Genomic DNA, 6025 nt, shown 5'->3' with positions numbered 1-6025 from the left:
ATTAGGCCTGGATGGCCACGATATATATGAAAGATGTCGCCAGATCAGCCTTAGACTATTTTATTGAGCGATGTAGTCTTAGTGAGCATAATGGACTGGTGAAAAAGGGAAACCAAATAGTGATCCCACAAACGATGAGGACTGAGCTGTTGGAGAGGATCTGCCATCGGCATCAAGGCCTACACAAATGCAAAGAGAGGTATAAGGATGCCATCTGTTGACCAAAGATAAGCCATGCAGTAAAGAACAGTTTCATCTTGCCCACACTGCAATGAACACAGACCCAGCCAAAACTGGGAACCCCTCATCACAACGCCTTTGCCGGAGCTCCCTCAGCAGAAACTCACTGCAGATCCTTGTGAGTTCAAAGGAAAGCACTATGACTACTATTCAAGATGGCTCGAAGTATTGAGTCTCACCGAGACCACGAGTGAAGCTGTTATTAGTAAGCTGATGAGCATATTTGGACGGTACGGGATACCTGAAGAGCTGGTTACGGACAATTGCCCACAATTCTCCTCACAGCAGTTCCAGGTCTTCACATCCAGATATGACATCTAGCATTCTACGTCAAGCCCATACTATCCAAAAGTTGTGATGACGCGCTCTGGACGCGTGGTGAAACCTGCTATCAAGCTAACCTACTAGTTGGAAGAAAGATGTTGACAAGAAATGTTTACTTATGGTTACAGACTAGTTATGCTAAAGAGAAAAAGGACTGAACAGAATGTTTGTTTATTTCTACTTCATTTATATTACTGTTGATTATAGGTCTTCTTAAATTATAAGTTTGAAAAGAAACAACGTGAGAAATACAATAAGAGTAAGTGTGGGTATTTGAATTATTTGCTACTTCGAATGAAGGATTAGAAATGTAAAGTGTTTTTATACAATAGTATTTTTTGAATGTTTCTTAGATACAGTTATCGTGGGTTTAATACTGTATGTGTAACCCCAGACTAAAAGGGGGAGATGTGACATAAACCTGTATTGCAGTAAATCAGTCAGCGTAAGCATACGTGAGTATGCGCACGTACGTTCTAATATACAGGAAGTAAACAGGTCACAGGTACACTGTCAAGACATGTGTTCAATAAAGTTCAGCTAGAGACTAGCAGCTGTCTCCTCGTGATTATACGAAGACTGTACCACTTCAAAGTTAATTAGATCAACTCTGATTGTTTTTGCTCACGTCTGAAAAACGTGCGATGCTATTTAATTATTTTAAATTTAGGTTTCAATCCCACAGGCACAAAAATAACGTGGCTGCAGCTGAAAATGAATTTTAGGAACATAGTACAGCTAAGTAAGGTATCTGGTTTTGATCAGATTCCACATGTTAAACAAAGAAAACATCAGTGGCTATATTAAGTTGTTGTACAGAAAAATCCTGTTCAAAAGAAAATCTAAGTCCACAGACCTTTGATCTGGTCAGAGCATGTCCGCAATAATATAATGCTGAAATAAAGTCGGAGAATATTGTTCAGATATGTGATAGGTTGTGAGAGAAACAGTAAAGTTCTACTAAGTATCATCGGGGAATAAAAGCATTGGGTCTGAACATCCTCTCTGACGTGAGGCAACTGAATTTATTCTGCTTCCATATCGATCTGGTTGACGAGGAAAGGTCCCGTCATTTTTTGACAGCTAGATCAGGTTCAGGAAAAGGGAGGAGTTAAAGAAAGGATAGGCGATTTCGAAAAATCGCCCCGCAAAATCCCACTCGCTTCCTTCAGACCTCTGTCCAAAGCCCTTCCCCCAAAACACATGAACGGGCACTGCTGCCTGAGTCTGACTGCAATGGAGGAGGAAGACACGAGCGGAGCACGACATCGCTAACTGACTGCTCTTGGCTCATTCACAAGTAAGAAAACACCGGACATTAGCATAATATAAACGTAAACAATGAACATGGCTATTGTTGGTGGGCACATTTGTCAAGCTAACATGTTAGTGTTGTGAAATCTCATTGAAAATAGAGTTCTGATGCAGTAACTTGTTGCTGGCTAGTTAGCAACAGCTAGCTGCAGGCTAAGCTAAAACATAAAAAGGGTTAGCTATACTACACGGACAACGTTTGTTTTGAGTTTATATTTTATAACCCATGCCCACTTTTCATATTGTTATTTTAATAATTAAGTCTATCATATTACACATACTCATTAATAGACAGTCCATAAACATACCAGCCATGAGCACACATAATGCGCCAGTAGTCAATAAAATTCAAAGACAACAGGTACAACCAGTGTGGGTGACAAAGAAACCACCCAATATAAACACAGCAGAACAACAAAGAAAATAAAATGAAGAGCTGAAACTTCAAGTGCACATACAGAAGTAAATAAAATAGGACCCCCGTCGCAGATGGGTCACATGGTGTGAACAGCATAGCGACTGAAAGCAATCGTGATTACAAGACAGCAGAGCCCAGTGTGAGGCGCAGGTTGTCTGCAAGCAAAAGGCGCCGCAGACCTAACTACACTGGCTGGCCAAAAGATATTGATATGATGGGGGTGAGAGATACAGACTCAGAGCCTGACTAAGCAGGGAACAACAAGGGAACAACAAATTGTACATAGATCAATAAAAAATGTAAAAGACTAAAATTATGATACTGTGCAAAGAATACATTCTACACAAAAAAAGTTATTAAGTAAGATCTAACTAAGCATATAGAACAGTAAGAAATAGGCAATATTTATTCCTATCATGTCGATTGAGTCAGATCGACTGTATTCAAATCCGGGATTAAGCAATATAACACTTTACAAACAGAAACATGGACACAGGCGAGATATTTGCTGCCAGTCGCTGCACGAGCATGTGCCATCCAAGTTACAAATTTAGAATCGATTTCAATTATTTATAAATATCTTTGTTTTCACTCACGTCACTGTCAAAGACCAATCTGTATTTAATATTGTAAAATTTAAAAAAAGGTAAAAGGCCACATGTAGTTTGGCCGAAAGACAAGATAATGAGCATGTCACATGTACAGTATGTTTACTGTATGTGGACTGAAGTACAGCAAATATAATCTGGGTTCATAATGGATTAAAAATAATCAAATCTTTTATCATGTGATATTCATTTGCACTTTGTAATTTAAATTCAAGTTTATAATGGTGATAAATATGCAAATTAATGGAAGGCTGACTGGTTACTCTGTTGTGAAACAGAATATTTATTAGAATATTTCCACAACATTGCAGAATCAAGTATTTTTCATGAAAAACATTCATGCCCCACATAGCCTATTTGATTAGAAAAACTTAAATTACAACTTTTATTTATTAAAATAATAATGCATGTTACTGAACATTTAGATGAATGAAATGAATGAGAAAATGTTAATAAATGAATGTAGTGTGAACAGATGATGGTGAACTTCAGTCATCAAAGTGTACACTGCTGACATCACATAAACTAATACACATAAAGTAAGTGAATTATAAAATTAAAATACCCTAAAGAAACCTGTTGTAGTGGAAAAAATAATTGCCTACGGTGTCACGTCAGTGAATCCAGTCAATACGTGGTTAACATGTCTCTAAAGAAGATCCAGAACAAAAGCAAACAAGTGACCAATATATAATGAGATGCAAAACCACAACATGTAAATATGTTAAAGTGTGAAAGGAAAGTCTTGTCTTTGTGTAATTTATTCAGTTTTCTCTTTAGTTTTTGCTCATCGTACTACGTTAAGTGTAATCAAGCAAGAACCCTGGTTCCTTAGACACAATATTATACCTAGCGTTAGCTAGCACATTAGCTACTACATAGTGAACAGGTGACGTTGAATCCCACCTAAAACTGCTGGCTAAGGATAAACGTAGATATGGTAAAATTATTATTCACGTCGGCAGTAACGACACCCGATTACGTCAATCGGAGGTCATGAAGATGAATATTTATTTCGGAGTGTACTTATGCAAGAACAATGTCGGACTCTGTAGATTTCTCTGGACCCCTGCCCAACTTGAACAGTGATGACATGTATAGCCGTACATCATCACTAAACAGCTGGTTGTCGAGGTGGTGTCCAGATAACAATGTGGGCTTCATAGATAACTGGCGCACCTTTTGGAGAATTCCTGGTCTGATGCGGAGAGACGGCATTCATCCAACTTTGGATGGTGCAGCTCTCATTTGTAGAAACCTGACTCGGTTACCTAGACGGTCAACCCCCTGACTTTTCAGAGTTGGGACCAGGACGCAGAGTTGCAGTCTTACACGCTTCTCTGCGCTTCTATTACAGCAGTCGCCCCCACAAAACCCCATAGAAACTGTTTCTGCCCCACGACCACTTTAACTATCTAATCCAAAGGGAAATAAAAGAGGTGTAATCCACACAAATCTCATAAAGATCAACACAAACCCTATAAATGAACCTAAGAATAGAACAATAAAATGTGGTTTATTTAATATTAGGTCACTCCCATCTAAATCTTTGTTAGTGAATGATCTGATAACTGATCAGCACGTTGATTTATTCTGTATGACCGAAACCTGGCTACAGCCAGAAAAATATGTTAGTTCAAATGAATCAACACCTCCCTCTTATAATAATACTCATATTCCTCGGACCACAGGCCGAGGAGGAGGAGTAGCAGCAATCTACCAAGCAGACTTATTGCTTAACGCTCGACTTAAACATAGTTTTAACTCATTTCAAAGCCTAACTCTTAGCCTCCTTCACCCTAGCCGGAAATGTCAAAAACCAGTTATTGTAGTCGTTTATCGACCACCAGGCCCTTACTCTGAATTTTTATCTGAATTTTCAGACTTTTTATCTGAGTTGGTGCTTAGCACAGATAAAGTTATTATAGTGGGTGACTTCAACATTCATGTGGATGTTGCCAACGACAGTCTTAGTTCTGCCTTTAATTCGCTCATAGACTCAATTGGTTTTACTCAACATGAAAACAAACCCACTCACTGTTTTAATCACACCCTCGACCTCGTTCTGACCTATGGCATAGACATTGACAATCTAATAGTATTTCCTCAAAACCCTCTGTCCGATCACTACTTAGTTACATTTGAATTCTCCATTACTAACTTCACTGAATTTGGAGAAAAGTTCTATTACAGCAGGTGTCTATCAGAAAACTCTGTTAGTAAATTCAAAGAAACAGTTCCTTCGTTATTTACTCTACTGCCATGTGTCGATACAGTGCAAGATCGTTATCAAAACTTTACTCCCATACAAATTGATGATGTTGTTGATAGTGCAGCAGCCTCACTACGTTCCACACTTGACACTGTCGCCCCTCTGAAAAAGAAGACAGTCAATCAGAGGAGGATAGCTCCATGGTTTAATGCACAGACACGTGCTTTAAAACAGACGTCACGTAGGTTAGAAAGGAAGTGGCGTTCCAATAGTCTAGATGATTCTCACCTAGACTGGAAAAATAGTTTAATTACATATAAGAAAGCCCTCCAAAATGCCAGAACCAATTATTTTTCTTCACTAATAGAGGAAAATAAAAACAACCCCAGGTTCCTCTTCAGCACTGTAGCCAGGCTGACAGAGAGTAAAAGCTCTACTGAACAGCCTATTCCTCCAACTCTAAGTAGCAATGATTTCATGAGTTTCTTTACTAATAAGATTATTACCGTCAGAGAAAAAAATTACCAGCTTCTTCCCACTAATGGCACAGACACACTGTCCAGTACAGTAGCTTCTGAACTGATAGTATCGCCTAATTTATATTTAGAATGCTTCTCCCCTATAGATCTGGCTGAGCTGACTTCACTTGTCACTTCATCCAAGTCATCAACCTGTCTTTTACATCCTATTCCATCAAGGCTATTTAAGGATGTATTACCTTTAATTAATAATTCCATATTAGATCAGATTAATTTATATATATTGACAGGCTATGTACCAAAGGCCTTTAAGGTGGCAGTAGTTAAACCCCTGCTCAAAAAACTGACTCTGGACCCAGATATCTTAGCTAACTATAGACCCATATCAAACCTCCCCTTTATCTCTAAAATCCTTGAAAAAACTGTTGCA

The sequence above is a fragment of the Scophthalmus maximus genome, chromosome 10 (assembly GCF_022379125.1).
Source record: "Scophthalmus maximus strain ysfricsl-2021 chromosome 10, ASM2237912v1, whole genome shotgun sequence".
NCBI lineage: Eukaryota > Metazoa > Chordata > Actinopteri > Pleuronectiformes > Scophthalmidae > Scophthalmus > Scophthalmus maximus.
This window is presented reverse-complemented; position numbering follows the sequence as displayed.